The following is a 21,671-nucleotide window of genomic DNA, read 5'->3' on the forward strand; positions in this document are numbered from 1 at the left end:
GTCAAAGTAGTGGCTTTTCTTTTAAGTCAGTTGGGAAGACTTTAGAAGGTTTTGGGTCCAAGAGTGGCATGTTTTGCCTTATGTTTTATAAGGATCAATCTGGCTGCTGTGTGGAATTGAGACAGTAACTGGTAACTGGTCAAGGATGGAAGAGGGCAGATAGGTTAATAGTCAAGGTGAGAGATGATGGCAGTGGTGGTCAGAATTGGTTATATTCTGGACAAATGGTTAGGGCCAACAAAATATGCTATACAATAAAAGAGAAACATGTAAATTGACTGTCCCTTCACTATGCTCACTGGCCAATCAGGAGAGAATATGCAAATTAACCCAACAAAGATAGTGGGTTAATTTGCATACACAGGCACCAGGCGGAGAGCAGAAGTGGACGAGCCGGCAGCTTGGGGGCACGTGGCTCCCTCGGTCGCTCCCTCGGTTGCTCCCTCGGTCACTCCCTTGGGGGGACATGGCTGCCTCTGTTGCTCCCAGCGTGGGGAGCACCAGGAATTCTGGAATAGTAGTTCTGATTGCAGCCCCAGGACTGAAGCAGAAGTCCAGAGCACGGGGAGCACCAGGAATGCTAGGAATCATAGTTCTAGTGGCAGACGGACCTCCTAAACACTAGAGCAAAGTGAGCCTGGAGCAAGTTACTGTTGCAGTGGAAGATGGAGGGAAAGCAAAGGTGAGAGACATAAGTAAAATCAGAGTGTCTAGGAAAAATTAAAGGGAAGATATCCTAAAACTTCCAGGAAATCTCCACCAATGAAGCAAAGAAAAAAAATGCCTCTATTATTCTGTGAGCAACAAACCAAACTGAGTTGGGGTCTCAGAAAATTTGCTCATATAATTGCAAAGACAGACAGAAACTCCTGGATTGGAGAGGGCTCTCCTGAGGGCTCCCAGATTTGAGAGGGTGCAGGTCGGGCTGAGGGACCCCCACACCCCTCAGTGCATGAATGTCGTGCAGCAGCCCTCTAGTGTTAAGTGCTTCCTAAATCGTGTCTTTACTTTCTCATCTCCACTATTGTAAGTGGACGTCTTCTGCTATGCCACCTCTCAAAGTACATTTGCTAAATTTCACGGACACGTTCCATCCACGTAGAAACATCTCTCTTAGCTTTGATGCTTATCTCTCCCTGATCCCCCTCCCACTGTTCTGGCTATTCTCTGTTAGCTTTGCAGGATCATTTTACTCTGTCTCTTGAATATTGATAACTGTGATATTGGGAACAAATTATTGTCAGCCTCTTGAGAGGCTGAGCAGTGTCTTTTTTCTTCTTTTTTTAAAACTGTTAACATGTGCCGAACCGGTTTGGCTCAGTGGATAGAGCGTCGGCCTTCGGACTCAAGGGTCCCGGGTTCGATTCCGGTCGGGGGCATGTGCCCTGGTTGCGGGCACATCCCCAGTGGGGGGCGTGCAGGAGGCAGCTGATTGATGTTTCTCTCTCATCATAAGTGGACGTCTTCTGCTATGCCACCTCTCAAAGTACATTTGCTAAATTTCACAGACATGTTCCATCCACGTAGAAACATCTCTCTTAGCTTCTTTGATGTTTATCTCTCCCTGGTCCCCCTCCCACTGCTCTGGCTATTCTCTGTTAGCTTTGCAGGATCATTTTACTCTGTCTCTTGAATATTGATAACTGTGATATTGGGAACAAATTATTGTCAGCCTCTTGAGAGGCTGAGCAGTGTCTTTTTTTTCTTTTTTTTTAAACTGTTAACATGTAAGTTTATTTTGTTCCCAGTTGTTTTTGTGCAAACATTTTTTAAAATAAATTTAAATTCTTTATTGTTAAAAGTATTACATGAGTGTCCTTTTTCCCCTGTTGACCTCTCCCCAGCCACTCCCACCCCCCAGGACATGCCCTCACCCCCCTACTGTCTGTGTTCTTTGGTCATGCTCATTTGCATGCATACTAGTCCTTTGGTTAATTTCTTACCCCCTCACCCCCTGCCTTCCCTCATAGGTTAGACAGTCTGTTCGATGCTTTTATGTCTCTGGTTCTATTTGAGCAGTGTCTTTCTACAGGAGTGGCTTATGGGGAGCCAGCCAACTTCCAGATAACTCCCTAACCACTTGGCCTGAAGATCCCTGCCTTGTGTGTTTGTTCTTCCCTCCCAGAGGCCCCTGTGAAACTGCCAGTTGAGTCTCTGAAATGTGTAATTCTCTAGCCCCTGTCAGCATACCGGCACAGACTGAGTTTCAAACTAGCTCAGTGTCACAACAAAGAGAAAAGAGATGCTGAGATTTCAGAGGAGGATGGAGAAAACGTTCAGACCCTGAGGCAAGCAGGGGTGGGAAGGAGCTATGATGCTGCTGCCAGAAGAGGGAGACTTTTCAAGGACTCTTCTTTTTCTTCTTAGCTCTGTGGTGGGAAAAATAACCAGGGATTGATAATTCATGCCCCTTTTCTCTGCTTTCCTGCCATGAGAACTTTCTTCCCCAGTCTATCTAACGAGTCCCTGTCCTCTAAGTATCATTATCCCTTTATTATGGTCTATAATTATACTTTTTAATTTTTTTCTTTATGTACTTGCTATTTGTCTCTCCAACTAAAATGGGAGCCACAAAGGCAGGGAGCGTGTCTGTCTGGTTCAACTCTGTATCCCTGGGGTAACAGGAGCATAGTAGGTGCTCTCTCCATAAATTCTTTTGAATGAGTGAATCGATTTTGATACTCCATATTTGAAAGCTTCTAAATTCAGAGCAAAGCAAAACCACACTAGTTTTCCAGATCTAAGTATTTTAGTGGTGGCTTTAAATAGATACACAATGAAACTTAGATATACGAATATGTGGCTGGCTTCGTTTTTCTCTAACAGAGCTCACTGAGTTGGTGTCTTCCCCCTTTATTATTTTTCAACTTTCAACCTGTCCTTTGATGCTGCATCTGTCCTATGATTGTACGGTCACTGTGCCTGTCGTGTCCCAGAGTTGTGGCTAGGAAGCAGGATACACTTCTCTGTGGCTTTTAGATTTCCCATCAACTTGTTTCAGGTTTCTTTTTTTCACCTTATGTTTCCTGTGATTCTCTCCACCCTCCACCCCTTTACCACCTGCTATGTTTTCTGGCAAAAGAGCTAAATTTTTAACTATAAAACAAAACACAATGAGCACAACAGTAACAACAAAAGCCATTTGCTGTCTCAAGGGCATGACACTTTAAAAGGAAATCTATACTTTGAAGATTATTGTTTTGGCTATGCCTTTAAAAAAAGTCTAATTTGAAACTCAAAGCTATGTTGCTTTCTCCCCCCCCCCTTACTTTAAAAAATTATTTTTGCTGTTGAAAGTATTATAGATGTCCCCCATTTTCCCACTTTGTCCCCCTCTACCCTTTCTGTGTTCTCAGCTGTATGGACACTGCCCTTGTAAAGTGACGGCCACTGTTTCAGTGGGAAGACAGCAGAGGGGCCATTAGAACTAGGATTTATGAAGACAGGAACAGCGTGTGTGTGTGTGTGTGTGTGTGTGTACCCACGTGAGCATGTGTGCTTATATTTTCCTTATTCTCAATCACCAGTGAGTCCTGGCCTAAATGAATGAATTTGTTGAACTCCCAATCTCTTTTTGTTCATTGGCTATATATAGAAGGGAAAACCCTGGGAAATTAAACAGTTTGGAAACAACTGTCTGTTCCATAGAATTTGATGATGAAAGTTTGTATATTCTCTTCTCTAGAGGCAACATAAGGTTAGGAGTGTTTCAGTTTAGATCAGAAATAGAAATATACTTTATTTTGTTATCTGCTAAAGAAATAAAACCATGTAAGTGTGTGTTTTAGAGAAATATGCATTTGAAACAAGAATGTTCATGTACTCAAAGGGACATTTCAGTGGCTTCTGATGTTTGATGAGAGCCCTCCTATAGCTATGTGACTTTAACTGCTAACTTAGTCTTTAGAGAGAAAGTTCCAGAGGAGAAAAGGTGATTGTAATGGGATTTGGTTAGTATGACAACACTAGAGAAGACAGCTGAGATAAACAGGAAGAGACCCAGGGTCCACAGAGGAAGGGAAGGAAATCCCAAATATTTTCTGAATTTCTGGTTTTCCTGGTTTCTTTTTAATTTCATCTGTGTGATATCCAGTTTATCTGCCTGTTTTTTTTAAATGTAATGTTTAGATCAAAGTAATACATACACATAATTTAAAGAGCAAAATAATGCTAAAAGGTTTATTTAAAAAATGGTTCACAGTTTTCCATGTCTTTTTCCACTTATCAGAGACTACTTTAAAATATTTTTACCTTTTTGGTGATATTTATCTTTTTATTTAACCTAAATAACATGAGTATTGAGAGGATTTTTAGTTTTTGTCATTATCTATTGACTTCTGTCTTTAGAAGGTGAAAATATAGTTCTCTTTCCTGTCCCTTAAATACCACTATATACACATACATATGCCAATTTTCTATCTTCTCAGTATATTTAGATCATAATCTTGATGATCAATACTCTGTTTTCATTATCAGGACTATGTAGACACTATTTATACATGAGTTACCTGTATACTATCATTATTTTTCTGAGCAACATTTGGTTTTCCCTAGGATAATTATTGTGATTAAAATTTTCTTCTTAGTTTTACACATACTTCTCTTTATTTCATTTTCAACCTCTTTTCTATTGCATAAATCTCATATAAAATTGCTCATATTAGGTAGTGATCAACTTCTCATCTTTTTTATAATTTTCTTTTTAAAAAACTACATTTTTATTAATTTCAGAGAGGAAGGGAGAGGGAGAGAGAGACAGAAACATCAATGATGAGAGAATCATTGATCACCTGCCTCCTGCATGACCCCTGCTTGGGATCGAGCCTGTAATCCAGGCATATGCCCTGACTGGGAATTGAACCGTTGATCTGATTCATAGGTCAACGCTCAACCACTGAGCCACACTGGCCTGGCATGTTTTCATCTTTGGAGGCATTTTCTTGGAAGCTTCTGACTATCTCTAGTCTGGATTAATCACTCTAAGTCTCACCCACAGTTCTCAGCCTAACTCCCTTCATTCATGATCTTCAGGAATCCCTTTGCTTTTCTCCTGATTCCTATGTCTGTTCTGAAGCAACAATTCTTACAGTAGCCTCCAGAGAAAGGATGCAAAAATAATATTTTTTTGAGATTGTACGTGTCTTTAAATGTCTTTCATTTATCCTTAAACTTGATAGTTGTTCTGAGCAGAGATTTAAGTTAGAACTGATCTTATGACAGAATTTGAGGCATTCTTCCTTTGTCTTTGGGTTTTGAATGGAATTATTCTTGTATTTTTATATTTTAAATCTAAAAATATTTACTTTTTAAAGTGAGATATAATAGACATATAACATCACATTAGTTTCATGTATATAGCATAACGATTTGATATTTGTATACATTGCAAAATGGTTGCTACAATAAATCTAGTCAACATCCATCAACTTAAATAGTTGCAAAAATTTTTTTTCGTCTGATGAGAACTTTTAAGATCTATATATTTTCAGATATACAGTATACTATTGTTAACTATAGTTACCATGCTGGTAAATAACATTCCTATGACTTATTTATTTTATAATCGGAAATTTATACCCTTTGACTCCCATCACCCATTTCCCATCCCCCACTCCCACCTCCGGCCCCACCAATTTGTTCTCTGTATCAATGAGCTTGGTTTTTGTTTTTGATTGTTTGTTATATTTTAAATTTTCACACATAGGTAAGATCATATTTTTCTTCCTCTGTCTTATTTGTTTCATCTGTGTTGCAAATGGCAAAATTTTATTTTTTATGGTTGAATAATTATTGTATAAATATACCATATTTTCTTAATTCATCTGTGGGTAGTCACTTAGGTTGTTTCTATATTTTGGCTATTGTAAATAATGCTGCAATGAATATGGGGGTGTATATATCTTTTCAAGGCAGTATTTTTCTTTTCTTCAGCTAAATACTTAGAAGTGAATTGCTGGATTATATGGTATTTATATTTTTAATTTTTTTGAGGACGCTTTGTAATGTTTTTCTCTAGTGGCTGTATCAATTTGCGTTCCCACCAACATTGCGCAAGGGTTCCCTTTCTCCACATCCTCACCAACACTTGTTTGTTGATTTATTGATAATAGCATTCTGACAGGTGTGACTTCATTGTGGTATTGATTTGTGTTTTCCTGATGGTTAATGATGGTGAGCACCTTTTAATGTATCTGTTGGCCATCTATAATGTCTTCTTTGGAAAGATTTCTATTCAGATCTTCTGCCTATTTTTTAATTGGATATATATATTTTTGCTTTTGAGTTGTATGAGTTCATTATATATTTTGGGTGTTATGTCTTATCAGATATATGAATTGCAAATATTTTCTTACGTTCAGTAGGTTGCCTTTTAATTTGGTTGATGGTTTCCTCTGGTGTGCAGAAGCTTTTTTAATTTGATGCAGTCCCACTTGTTTAATTTTGCTCTTATTGCTTTGCTTTAGTCAAATATATTCAAGTCTTGATTCTTGTAAATAATAGGGTTTTCTCTCTCCTTCCTTTTTGGAAACCTTTAGAATCATCTTTTGGTAAGCAGTGTTATGAAATACTATGGGTGATGCCTTTTTCTATGGGTCTGTTTTCATCCACTTTTAAGATCCTCAAAGGGCATGTCTCATCCCTTGGAAACACCTATTCTTCACTCCTGGGAAATTTTCTTGAGTTATTTATTGATACATTTCTCCTTTTCTCTTCTTTATTGAAACTTTTATTATTTGGAAGTTGGATCTCTTGGCTCAATTTTCTCATCCCCATTTTACAATGTTCTATGGCTTTTTCTTTATTTCACTCTATAGTCTGGAAGTTTTCCTTAAGTTCAGTTTCTAACCCCTCTTTGAGCTTTTATTTTTCTTACCCTACATCAATTTCCAAGAGCTTTAGAGTTTTCTTTGTATTCCTTCTTATAACATTCTGTTTTTTTTATGAGTTCAAACTCTATGTTCTCTCTGAAGATGTACGCTAGCTTATGTCCAGTTTTCATATCCCCGCATAGTCTCTGTTTCCTTTAAGTTGATTTTTGGTTTGTTTTGTTGGTTTTGGTCTCTGTTTCTCATGTTGGGAGCTTTATGAAGTTGTATGAGAATCCTGGCTATCTTTTTATAGCTGGACTTGTGACTATGGCTTTAATGTAGGGAGATCTGAGTGGGTTATTTTGTAGGGAATATTCAGCATCACAAGTTTTATGTCATTTCTTTGGGGCTGCCAGTTTCCCCAGAGGGAAATGTTTCCATATTCCAGGCTAGAGAACATAAGCCTTGCTTCCAGCTTCCTGGAGCTGAATGGGGAAATAGAGCTGGGGGTTTGACATTCATGGTGTAAACTTTCATATATGCCCCCTGATTTCAGTATGGTACCCCTACTTTCTGCTGCTCCCTCAGTCCAGAGGCACTCTCCAGTCTTCTGCTGAGGCGTGAAAAGGAAAACTGCTTGGCTCCGGGGAATTCAGAGGGCATCTGGGAGATGGATAGTTATCTGCTTCTTAAATAGACTTTTAACCAATCTTATAGTCTCAGCTCCACCTTTGTTCTACCCTTCGAGAAGTACCTGGTGGTAGCAAGTCCTGTGATTTTTGGAAGTTCTGTAGTGCAAATCAGATTGATTCTTGGCTTTCCCTCTGCTGGTTTAAGTTAGTTACTATTTGTCCTATGCTTTTCAGCTTTCACAAATTTGTTTTATGTTTTCCTATTCTCTTGTCCTTGTGGCTTTATGGTTTTAAAAAACCATATTTATTGTTATTTTGTGGAGTTTGAGAGGAAGCAGAGGCAAATACATGTGGTCAACCTTCCATCTTTGGCTGAGCCTGTCTGTCTCTTTGCCTGGTTCTGTCACTTCTGCTGGTTCTTACTTCTCTTTCCTTCGTTTATTATACAGATTTATAGAGCCCTTGATCTAAAAATTCCCACTACTGTTTACCATTTTTCTCTTGGTTCGTGGGGAGTATCCCATCCTTGCTAGACCCATTAGTGGTCCATTGCTATACTATCTGTCTACTGCACCTGTAAGTAAGGCTACTCCACTGTCTGTGTGGCCTCTCCATTATGCTGTGTGTTCCCTGACCGTTGGGAGTTCTGTGCTGCTATAAAACCTCTAAAACCTCTGCTCCATCATTCTCTCTGGCATTCTTCCCCTCTGTATTCATTAGAGCCATGCTTTCTTTTCTACCATGTCACCTCTCAAACCCATCTCCAGCAGAACATCTTCCCCAATTCCCTTCCTATATAGACTAACACTGTAATGGTCACACACGCTGTCATTAGCTAGATTGAGTCAGGGTGGTCTAACCTTTTCACATAGGTTTATACTTTGGAGTTATAGGATGGTTTGAAATTTGCCAGCATCATGATTGAAGCTGGACGTAAATACCTTCAATTTCTTAAAGTTAGGATTCCATTACACTCTTAAGGCTAGATATGGTCCACAATAAAAGAGTGAGAGGAAAACCACATTAAGTATTGTGGGCAAAATTTAAAGCAATCGGGACTACAATGCCTCTACTGCCTTAATAAACAGCATTTGATAGCCCACAGTGAATTCAGCACAGTGATGCTTGGATTGTGTTGATAAACCTGTTCTGGGTGTTTTCCAGTTTGTGTTTGGCTGAAATACTGGCAGCTGGAACACTTTGCTGAGGCACTCTGTGTAGGGTGGGAACACATGTGCCTTTGGTGAAAGCTGCTTTGCAGCGAAAATCACTGGGATTCCTGTGAAGCTGTATCTTGTGAACATTGTTATGAAACCACTGCCTTTGAAACCTTTGGCTTGAGTCTCAAGTAACTAGGTTTATAGAGTAAGGGCCTACTGGGTGAGCATGTTTCACTATTGTGGTGTGAGGAACTTTTCTGTTGACAGATAGAACTTTGCCTATGTAAGTTTAAAGCAGGGGAAGACTGACTAATAAAAGTCATCATAATTAGTGGTAAAAAGTAAGCTTTAAAAGAATCATGGTTAAAGGCTGTGTCCCCATTAAAAGTTGAGTAACCAGAGTTTCTGGAATAGAGTGAAAAAGGAAAAAATGATGTGGGGTGAGTTCAGAAAATAATAGGACCTGGTCATTCAGGGCCTGGAGACCATGCTATTCTGTGGATGGGAACCTGTAGAGGGTTCTGAAGAGAAAATGATGTGACCTGGCATGTCAACAGGGTCACTCTGGGCACCATGTTGAAAATAAACTAGGATGACAAGGGAGAGAAGAGATAATTCAGGGAAGCTCTTGAATAATCTTAGCGATTGGACCAAAGCAGTAGCAGCGCAGATCATGGGCACTGGTGAGGTTCTAGTTATAGTTTGAAGATAGAACAAACATTATTTACTGACATATCAGATGTGGGGCATTAAAGAGATAGAAAAATTATGGATGATTGCAAGTTATTTATTTTTGGCATATGCATCCTAGGGATAGAGATGATTATAGGGAAAGAAGAGGGTTTCTTGGGAGGGGGAGGATGTGGTAGAATTAGGAGTTACATTTTGATGAATTATGTTAAGTTTGAGATGCTTGTTAGATATATAAGTGAAAATGTCTTATAGGCAATTGGACAGAGAAGTTTGGATTTTAGGGGAGAGATTCTCCTTTAAACATCCATTTGAGAATTGTTGGAATAGAGCTGATATTTAAAGTATGGTTGAGAAGGTGGGGGTGGGTGGGTGAGTGGGGAGAGATTAACCAAAGAATTTATATGCATATATGCGTAACCCATGGACACAGACAATAGTGTGGTGAAGACCTGGGGCAGGGGGATAAAGGTAGGAAGGAGGGGGTCAATGGGAGAAAAAAGGGGACATCTGTAATACTTTCAACAATAAAATACATTAAAAAATAAAAATAAACAAGATACAAAAAAAAAGTCTGGCTGAGATTGGTTGAACCCTCAGGATTGGATGTAGGTGAGAAAGAGGTCTAAGAACTAAGCCCTGGGACATTCCCATGTTTAGTAGTCAGTTAGACAAGGTGAAACCAGCAGAGACTGAGAAGGAGCACTTAGTGAGATAGAAAGAAACCTGGGAGCAGTGTCTTGTGGGCCAGGTGAGGGAAGTGTTACAAGGAGAGATGAGTGACAGCTGTGACAAGTGCCATAGGTCAAGCAGGATGAGACCTGGGAATCAGTATTGGATTTTGCAGTCTGGAGATCACTGATGGCCTTGAGCAGACTTGATGGAATCATGGGGACAAAAGCGGTTACCTCTTTAAACCTCAATTTTCTCATCTCTAAAATGGGGTATCATTACCATGTCATAGGGTTGTTGTGAGAACTAAACTAATTGATTCATGTAAAGGACTCAGAATTGTGCCTAGCATGTTGTAAATGGTAAATATTTTTATTGCTTTTAGACACCTCTATTTAGCTGGAAATTAATTGCCAAACATGGTTCTTTTGGGAGGTCAGGCAAATTAATTAAGAATCCACATAACTGAATCAGTGTCCAGTGCAAACGCCTCCCTTCCAGGCTATCATTGAAGACCTTGTCCAGTATCTCACCAGTGTGGGTAACTCTTCACAGTGTGGTGACTCTATCAAACAAGAAATGACATGACTTCTTTCTCAAGGTCACATCCTAGATCTTAAAGATCATGCCTCTTGTTTCTAGATGTTTATCATTCTAAATCTTATCCAAAGAAAATGCTTAAGTTTACCAGTTTCCTATTGGAATTCACCAATTTTGTTATTCTTACTTGAAAATTACCGTTGGGTTTGCCTCATTAACTGATATTTTTCCAACTCTATCTTCCTTAAACATAGGTGTCAGGGACACAATTATTTCTTTGGCAGGTCCTCCAGTGACTTGGGATGAACTCTGATGGAATCAGAACACACAAACTCTTTTAGAGCTATTAATGTTTTATTTTTTATAAATCAGCTTGTCTCCTGTTGGGTTTATGTCCTCTCTCAGCAATGCTCATTATAATCTAGTCTGAATGTCATTCGGCTTGAAGTAGAGGGCAGGCTGAGCTGGAGTTGACTTGTGTATTCTGCGTGTCTTCCATCAACCCAGACACAAAACCCAAGAAGCAGGTGCTGTGGAATGAATTGTGTCTCCCCAAATACACATGTTCAAGCTCTAACTCCCATGCAGCTATGATGGAGATAGGGCATTTAAGGAGATGATTAAGGTTAAATGAAGTCATTAGAGTGGTGCCCTGATCAGATAGAATTGTTGCCCTTTTAGAAGTGGAAGGGACAGGGCTCTCTCTACCATGGGAGGACATAGCAAGAAGGTCACCTTCCACCGTTAGATTCCTGGTCAGGGCACATGTCCTGTTGTGGGCTTGGCCCCCAGTAGGGGACGTGTGGGAGGCAGTAGATCAATGATTCTCATCATTGATGTTTCTCCTCTCTGAAATCAATAATAATAATGCAAAAATATATAAAAGAAGGTGACCTGCAAGCCAGGAAGAAGGCTCTCACCAAAATCCAATCATGCTAGAACCCCACTTCCAGCCTTCAGAACTGAGAGAAAATAAACTTTTGTTGTTTGAGCCACCCAGTCTATGGCATATGGTTATGGCAACCTGGAATAGTAAGTCAGCGCAGAACCCTTCTTCTTCTTCTTCTTCTTCTTCTTCTTCTTCTTCTTCTTCTTCTTCTTCTTCATTTGTTGTCTTTAACATTTCTTTAAAACATTAGTGTTTGTTTTTGGTGGTGGTGGTGGGGGGGGCAAAAGACTTTAAATCTCCTAACAATGTAGTTAACCATCTGCATTGAAAAAAAAATCAGTTGGCTATGAAATACTGTCAACTTCTTTAATTGCATCACACATAGTACTTACCATCTGTGTTTTATAAATTGATCAGAACACCTATGAAGATGCACTCCTAGTTTATCAAGCTCCTTAGCATTGAATTCCTATAATTTCCTATAATTAAAGGGTAGGGTAGCTGATGCAAGCCTACCCTTCTTGCATCCTTTTCTTTCCCCTCTCCCCCTTAGCTTTATTCTGTACTAACAACTAGCATTATTTCCTGCCTGAAACATTTTGAAATGTTTACTGTATGGTATTTCAGGACACATTCAGGAAACATTCATCCAGTATTGATCAGTATGTAGTCTTTGTAATTTTAAAGCTTGTGCAAGCCTATGGAGGCAAGAAGAAAGCTTATCTATTTCTCTGGTTTGTGCACTAACAACAACAACAAAATGCCAGTACCTGTGAAGTCTTTTCTCTCATTGTTCCAGATTTTGTTTTTTAAGGTGGGCATTTCTTTCTTCTCTAATATTGTATCAGAAAGCACTAAAACAGTAAGCTATTATTTGTAGTCTCTGGAAATCCATAATTGGAAATCTAATTTCAGATTCCAGAATTATGTCTACACAGGTTGACTTGAGGCTGCATTGCAGCCACATGGTCCAGACTGTGGACCAACCATCCCTGTCCTACAGGCACAAAAGAGAATGGCTACTCATTGGGAACTTAATGGTTTAAAGACAATAGAGGTATCTGTCAGGAGCATTGGAAGGGGCTTGCTTAATACTTTAATTTCCCTAACTTGTGCCTGTGAAATGCAGAGTGAATACACATCTATCTTATTTATATCTATACCTATATCTCAATATAACATTACTCAACTTATTATATATAAATATACATTTTAGGCTGACACAAATCTGTTGTTGAAGAATATTCATTATGGTACTCAAGGGGAAAAATAAAAGTGTTCTGTTGGAGAGAATTTTCAAAGAGGAGGAGGAAACATTTAGAAGAACAGTTAAATATGCAAGCTACAGTTTACAACAGAAAGCCCATATGGTTTAATGCCATACATTAGTTTGTTTTAAAATTTTTGTGGTTCATTTTCAACTTAAAATGAATATGAGCTTTAATTAGTTTTGAAGTGAGCTAGGGAGGCATATGTCTTTTGGTAAACACAGAATAATTTGGTAAACAGCCAGTGTGATGGGCGGCGGGGGGGCGGGGGAGGCTGTTTCAGTGTGAATATGGTATTCTCTCCCATATTCTTGGTGATATGTCTAAATTTCAGTTAACCACCAACATGGGGTCCTTAGAGACCCAGGCCAGCCAATCCTTAATGTGTTGAGAATGTGGTTTGTTTTTCTTATTACATTTTGCTTAACTGAAAAAGAAAGAATTTTTAGGTTTTCATTAATCTATTAGTCAATTAGTCAAACACTTATTCGACATATTTCATATTGACGTATATTTACTATGAAATAGAAATGTATGTGTGGCTTCAGTGCCTGGATATATATCTGCCTGGCTATCTATCTAACTATCAACATAGGTATAGATATAAATAGAGATATCTAGGCCTAAGGATACAAAATCAAGTAAAATCCTTTTTTATCTCTCTATACCTCAGGGATATCAACTTCCTTATGTAGTTGAATTTGGAAGAAGTAAAACTTGGATACCTCAATGTACTTACATAAGGTGGAAACCAGAATGTTTATCTTCTGCATCATTGTATCCTGGAATAAGCCAGAAAAAGAGCGCCTGGTTATAGATATAATCATATATTCCTATGTATGTCACAGAGTTGCTATGAGGTCAAATAAAAGAACACATGATGAGCATATTTGAAACTTTTAAGGGCAAAAAATGATTGTTGTTATTCTTGGAATACTCAAAATCCAGCTCCTATGTGTCTGTCCCTGTTAAAATGGGGCAATTTAGTATATATTTTATTCATCATATGTGGGTCCAGAAGGTTAGTAAGTGAAAGGACCTGTCCTTGTCTATTCTGAAATCAGCTGATAACCAGTCTGATAGATAACAGACAGGTCAGTCAGACTCATTCAAGGCCTTGAGAACAGCCATTGGGATGGGTAGAGGGCTGTTTCAGTGTGATTCTCTGGCATTCGGCTTTCCCCAGAATCGTTCTCTGCTTTCCATGGGTTCAGAGATGTAAACTTCATGGACATGAGAAGTTGTGCTGCTTAGTCGAGATTGTCCCGAATGTTGATGACTCAAAACTTGATCAGACCAGGCTGGGTCATCTCCAAACCTTTGTCAGTCACACTCAATTTCCAAGAGTTTTCTTCTTGTTACCGTCAGACACTGTACATTCAGTTAGGGTTTTGAGATTCTATTCACAAAGTCATGACAACACAAATCATACTTTCCTATATTTTAAAGAACAAGTTTAACTTATGTTCCATTTCTTTCGTGAAGGGATAGGTTTTGAAACCCTTATTTTTGGTTTGCTTTGGATTAATGATTTTTGTTCGCAAGAGAATGAAGGCGAAGCCCTCTGTCCCTGCCACCGTGTTTAATTGTGGGACACACTGGGCCACATTGGACTGATTTATGTTTCTGAACCAATGTTAGCTTCTCTAGTCTACCGTGGAAGATGTTTTGCAGCAAAGGATAAAAGTAAAATAAATGTTTGGGAAAGCACTTTGAGATAGCTAAAGCGAGAGAGCCATACAAAAGCACACAGGCAGTGGTAGGAATGACAAATTAATTAATGCACTTAATTGCTTTATGGAAATAAACAGCTCTTTTGCACAATTTTTAGGTGTGTAATGAGAATGTTTCATAAATTTATCAATGAATGCATAACCTCTGATTTACGGAGCTTGGCTAATGTATCTCTCTATATTTTTAAATTGTGTTTTCAGACAGTATTTTTCTTTCTTATTGTGTAAATCCAGAACCGAGTTCCTAATGAGATAAGTTATTATAAGTAGTTAGGGAAGAGAAAGAAAACAAAGTATTTTTAAAATAGTTAACAACTTTGAACAAATTATTGCTATTTCAGATTTCATGATTTAATAAATCTTGTTTTCAAGATTGTAATTTTTATTTCTTGCTGTAAACATACCCTGAATAACTTTTTTTTGAAGATTATCTAAGAAACACAGAACAATAAGTTCAGAGGTTTAATAGTTTTCCTGGAGGCTTGACAATTTCTGAGGGGTCATCTCGGAACTGGGGTCACCTTATAAGATAGGTGAGCACACAGGCACCACCCTGTAAGCTACATGAGAGTTTCTGCACCTCATTGTATGGCTAGCACTTGGCACACTTGGTTCATTGGAATAAATGAATGAACAAATTAACTCTCATCCCTCCATCCCTGCTTTAACTTGTGAGGTTCTGTTTTTCCTTCTCCAGTCAGAGTTCACGAGAGGAGTTGCAGAGGTGAAGTAAAATATTCTCTGGGGCTTCTGACCTGTTGCTGCTTTCCACACACATCAGTACCCTGGCTCGTCCTCTCCCTATAATCTGCCTTCTCTTCCCCAGTCCTCTCCACCATTCTCCCCAGGCCTCCAGCTCCCCTGTATTTTTATCCAAGTGGGAGTCAGTGTCCTAAAATGATGGTCAAGGACCAGTCTTCAGTTGCCCACGGAATTGGAACAGTGATCAGAAATATTGCCAACCCTTTTATGGAAATGGGCGAGCGCTCTGAAAATTGTCATGTACTGTATAAATGCAACGTATAAGTAATAGTTTTATATAGTAGTTTATTGATTTGTCAAAGTAATTGATATCACCTTGCCAACTTGGACAACCTCAGATATCCTGGGACTCTGGCTGGTATGCCTTTCTAAGCCTTTGCTGACCTCTCTCTGTGTCCTTGGTTTGGAGATGCTATATTTAAGTTTAATCATATTCAGTAGACTATTTGACCCTTTTTATTCTGAGACAGAGAAAATGATTTGTCTTCTCACAGTGCCCTTAGGTGTCATGTGATGAGCAGGTAGATGATAACAGTAGTAAAGGTTTATTTACTTCTGTAATGGGCAGGGATAATTCTATACAGTATCTCATTTTACAATGAACAGCTGATATTTTTTCTAGGATGTCAGGTGTGAAGCTAAGTGCTGTCCATAATTTGACTTGTTTCATCCTCATAATAACCTTATGAGTTAAGTTATATAATTACCCTCATTTTACAGAGGAGAGGAAATTGAGCACAGAGAGGTTAAGTAACTTGCTATTAAGACCAGGAGTCATTACTCCCAGATAGTAAGACATGAGACTTGGTTAGGCAGTCTCACTGCAGTCTAGAATGTCCTTTTATGTTCTTTCTTTTATCCCTGTAGATCCTAGGATGCTTTTCTAACTTTATAAAACATAAAGGAAGCCTAGAGCAGTTATATTATTATTAAAATATCATCTCTAGGGGAGTAGCTATAATATTTGTTTTCTAATATAAAAATAGCTTTACTTCTTTCTGATTATAAAAATAATTTAACTTGTGAAGAAAAATGAGACAATACAGAAAATACAAATTAGAAGTTAACAATCAACTGAAGCTCCATTACCTAGTGGTATTTGGGTGAATATGCTTTCCGACATTTCTCTGTGTACATGCATTTATGTATGTGTGCATGTATATATGTATGTGTGCATGTATATATGTGTGTAAATATGCATATGCACGTATGAGACTATACTATGAATGTTGTTTTCTAACCTATCCCCATGCTCACAATGTCTTTTGGGGATGTCTTGTTTGTGGCAATGACTATAAGAATATACCTTGCTTTGGAATGGCTATATGGTTCTGCCTTATGTGGCTATACCTTACTTTATTTAAGTGATCCCATATTAATAGACATTTTAATTGCTTCCAGTATTTACATTATAAACAGTATCATGATAAACATGATTTGCACAAATCTATTGGTGGGTGGACAGTTGCTATTTGGGAGCAAATTCCTGGAAGTGGGATTGTTGACAGAAAGGATATTCACACTTTTTATTTAGGTGTATAGTGCCAAACCAGAGAGGTAGTAACAGCACTCTACTAATGTATTTTGAGTGTGCCCATTTCTTTCATTTCTTGCCAATGTTGATTTTTTAAATTTTAAATATTCTTTGCCTGTTTGATAGTTGAAATTGTTTTGCTTTTATTTCTAATGCTCAATGATTAGTGAGGTTATTATGTTTATTGACCATTTGTGTATGTTTTGCAAATTACCTATTAATGTCCTCTATCCATTGTTTTTATTAGTGTGTGGTTTCTATTTTTATAGATTTTTATCATTTTTAACATATTTTTTCCAAATAGTGGTTAGTTTTTCAGCCTTGTTGTAGTAGTTTATTGATTTATTTATCTATTATTTGCCATACAAGAATTTTAAATTTTTATGTGGTCAAACAGATCTCTTTTTTATGGATTCTTCTGGCTTTTGAGCCATTTTCTTTGTTTGTCTTTTTTGTTAATCCTCACTAGGGGATATTTTCCCATTGATTTTTAGGGAGAGTGGGAGAGAGAGGGAAAGACAGAGAGAAACATTGATGTGAGAGAAACACATCGATTGGTTGCCTCCTGCATGTACCCTGACCAGGGCCCAGGCAGGGGAGGAGCCTGCAACCGAGGTACATGCCCTTGACTGGAATAGAACCTGGGACCCTTTGGTCCGCAGGCCAATGCTCTATCCATTGAGCCAAACCGGCTAGAGCTGAGCCATTTTTAGTAGAATCTTCTTTACCCCGACATCGTAGAAATGCCTTTTTCTTAATAGGACACAGAACCAGGCCGCGTAACTGTACGTATGTGTCAATCACTTTAAAGTCCACTAATCTTTCACAAACACATTCTCATTTAATTTTGTTCACAATTTCACATTATTAATAATCTTTCTCAGGTGAGGAAAATGAGACAAAGGGAATGATTAACTTACCCCAAATCACACATCTAGTAAGGATTGGAATATAGGTTAGTCTGATGTCAAAGCCATGCTTCCTGCCGTGGCACGACACTGTGATCTCTTAGTATGTAGAAAACCAGCGGATTAAGAAGGTTAAATGGCCTGTCGCTTGCTGAAATGTATTCCCTTCTTTTGATAGAAAGATTAGGAAATGATCCTTGACTGTTAATATGATGCTTCTTGTAGTAATCAGATTCCAGTTCAGTCTTTTACAAAGAATTTCAGTGGAAAAGCAATTACATGTTAAAAGAAAAGAGACATAGGAATGTTAAGGTATTAAGAATAATGTGGGGTATGCCTCGGGTTTTACAAATTAAGAGGATGATATCCAAGGAGTTAAATGAATTTGTGAAAATGGGTCAATGAGAGAGCACCGCATCAGAATGCTTGGTCCATTTTCAGGCAGTCACACTGAGCAAATTCTTCCCTCATCTCATTTCCAGTAAGTAGTCAGAGCAAGTATTAAGCAGGATTTTACATGTACAATTAGAAAGGGTTTTATGCCTGGCATTATACTGGATTTTGATGCAGATGAAGTATTCACAGAATACTTTCAGTCGTCGGGTTAGAATTCACTGTTAGAATAAAGGAGTATATGATTTCAGTTGATATCGCATCACAAGTTATAAGCACTTGTGTGAATGAACTGATATTTTTGGCAAGCACTGTATTTGAGACAATATGAAAAGTTTTTTCCCCTTTTGTCCGCCCCCCCCCCCCCCCGCAAGGATATATTTGAGTTGGGAGGGTGCGATTCCTGGTTTTGCAATGAGATGACCAGAGTTCAGTGTCAAGCTAGCCAGAGAAAGACAAATACCATATGATCTCACTTATATGTGGAATCTAATGAACCAAATAAACCAATGAACAAAACAGAAACAGAGGTATGGATACATGGAACAGACTGACAGTTGTCTTCCAGAGGGGGGTGAGGGGGAGACTGGACGAAAGAAGGTGAAGGGAGTAGCCCAAAAACATATATGCATAACCCATAGACACAGACAACAGTGTGGTGATGGCTGGAGGGAAGTGGGGGCTGGATGGAGGTGGACAAAGGAGGGGGAAATGGGGACATCTGTAATAGTGCCAACAATAAAAATAAATTTAAAAAAAGACAAAAATATTTGGAAATTCAATGCAGAACAAAAGAAGCTACACAACATTGTAAAGCTATGTAATGGGAGTGAAGCAGATCTCCTCCTATGGCAAAACATAGTCATTGCTCTCTAATCTATCCTCTCATGGCAGTTAAACATTTTAAACTGCAGTGCAGGCTCAAATTTTTGTTAGTTTGTATTCCTATTTCGTTGCTATAAATCCTCAAACCCAAATTTCTTGCATTTCTAGAAAATGAACTACGTTACCTCCAACACGAATTGCTTCTAGATCTTCCAGGACTCTTTCTGAGTGATTGAGTTGAAAGAAAATTGCCTCCCTGTACCATGTGGGCTCTGCTATTTTTACCTTTGTCTGGACCGTTTCCCTTACAGTTGCAGTAAATCAATCACTCGCTGGGATGGAGAGCCATAAAGGCTGAGAAGACTGTTATTTGGGAGTCTCAGCATTTATTTGGCCCATGACACAAGGACAGGATATTGGCATGACCCTCTGTTGAGTCATGGTTCTCTCCTCTCTAATCAAACCCTTCAGCTCCAGAGCTTCTTTGTGTTCTCAAATTTCATTAGAAGTGTTTTCTAGCCTGTAGATTTCCAGAACAGAATCCAGGGCTCATGAGGCAGTGGGGAAATATTTTTTTCTCATCAAAAAGACAGACCAGGCACCTCAGTGGCACAACAAATTTAATTCTTTTGGTATTCTAATAAAAAGCTTTCCCCTGAAGTTAATTGCTCCTCACATCAGGGTTGTTCTTTCTAATAAAATAAAGCAGTGACCCCAAGACGAGGCTGATTTTTTTGACGTGTTATAAGGAATAACATGAAGGAATTTGGATACTCAAGAAATTTTTTGACCTTCTTGTTATTTGTGTTCTCCTTTCAGTAATATTTCCCCAATTAACCAATTATTCCCGGTATGGTTGTTAAGAATAGGAACATTTGGCACACTTGGATTCAAATCCTGGCTTTGCTACTGACTATGTGGGTGGCTTTGGGAAAATTGCTTATTTTTATACCAGTTTTCTCATTTATCAAGTGGGAGTTATGATACCTTTCTCTCATTAAAGTCTCATTTAAGATTAACTGAGGTTATGAACATAAAATTCTTTCATTGTACCTGATATCAAATAAGTGTTCAATGAAAAAGGAATCTAGTACTATTACTAGGCACTAATTGTTATAAATCTGTTGATACTTTCATAAACAGCTAACCTTTATGAATGATGTTTGGCATAACATTTCCCCCATTATACTTTTACTTCAACATAAATTGAGGGCCTGCTACGTGTTCAACATAGGGATACAAAGAAGAATAACATATGGCTCTTGAGAACTTAGGAGATCAGGAAATAATTGTACCTTTACTTTTACTTCCTTCACCTATTTATTATCCTGTGTGACTTTTCATGATATTTATAGCCCTTTAAAAGCCTGCCAGGAAAGAGTATACACATACTACCTGTAAGAATTCCATTTCTTGCTTTGTTGTTTATTCACCAGATTTCTTCTAAAAATGACAGTAATTTTGGAAACTTACTCTATTTAGTGTGGTGTATACTTACACATATAGTTTCTACTTTCAAGAAATAGGAAAAGAAGGATTTAGAAGATTATGCAAATTTATGTAGTGATTTGATGGCATTAATTTAGTACAGAGAAAATAGAGAAGCATAATTAGTTATATCCAAGTAATTTGTAGGAATAAGACTTTGGGCAAGTTAACAAAGTCACAGAGCCAATTAGGTAAAAAGCTATGCTATATATATTGCTTAATTGGAGCAGGGAGATCTCTGGTTGAGACCTGAGGCATATTGATCTGATTCCATAAACATTTATTGAATGTTTGTTCTGTGTCAAGCACTGGGTCAGCTCTGAAAATACAAAGGTGAATACGAGAAAGACCCTGTCTTCAAGGAATATCAAATCCAAAATCTAATGGGAATTTGCCTGATAATTTATGCTTGAACATTCACTTTTTGTCTATTTTCACTGCTCAAATGGCAAGGTACACACATTTGAAATGAGAATATTCTCCTGAGTATTTTATCAAATGTGTTCGCTCTTTGTAACATCTCAGATAGCAATGTGGCAGAGTCAATTGCCAGGTTATGAGGGGTACTATGTATTTCTACATATAACTACTATATATTTTAATCCTCACTGGAGGATATTTTTTAGAGAGAATGGAAGGGAGGGTTGGAGGGGGAGAGAGAGAAACATCAGCATGAGAAAGACACATTGATTGGCTGCCTCCTGCTCGTGCCCAGACCAGGGCCAGGGATCAAACCTCTAACCAAGGTATATGCTCTTAGCAGAGAAACTGTGACCCTTCAGTCCACAGCCAATGCTCTAACCACTGAAAAAAAAAACCAGCCAGGGCTAGAAGTAGGTGAGTCTTTAAATATAATTTCAAATTGTTCCTAATTCTTTATGTAGTAAGAGAAGGGAACAAAAAGAAAATATTTAAAAAAACAGCTTCACAATAATTTCTAATACGTACTTTTTTTCAATGTGATCATACTTCATACTTAAGCTGAAAAATGGCACACAGAAAGAAAGGTTGGGTAAATACATGGTATTGATCATTTTAGACTGTCTAACATTAAAAGTATTATTTTATTAATTTAAAGTCAGTTTCTAGCTAGTCCCACAGACTGGAATAAGAAGCGATTTTTCTTAAAAAACTTAAGGGAACTAGGTCTGGGTAGGTTCTTATTATGACAGATGGGTTCTTCTTCTACATACTAACTTTCTTAAGTATGGTGGTGCTGAAAAATGGGCTATTCATTTGCACTCCAGTTCTTCCTCTTCATAGCTTATTTTCTGAAAATTAGAACTATTGATAATGGGTAATGTTTATAACTTGTTGCTTCTTCTTCCTTTTTCTCCTATGTCTACTGAGCACTTATTGAACACAAGA

The 21,671-nt window shown here is 38.2% G+C and overlaps 1 protein-coding gene across 1 annotated transcript in view; it reads left to right on the plus strand.

The window, feature by feature from the left end:
• Positions 1–21,671, plus strand: part of KCNH5 (potassium channel, voltage gated eag related subfamily H, member 5) — a 258,275-nt gene that overhangs the window by 79,145 nt on the left and 157,459 nt on the right. The window lies entirely within an intron of this gene.

Source organism: Myotis brandtii, unplaced genomic scaffold, assembly GCF_000412655.1.
Source record: "Myotis brandtii unplaced genomic scaffold, ASM41265v1 scaffold423, whole genome shotgun sequence".
NCBI classification, from domain to species: domain Eukaryota; kingdom Metazoa; phylum Chordata; class Mammalia; order Chiroptera; family Vespertilionidae; genus Myotis; species Myotis brandtii.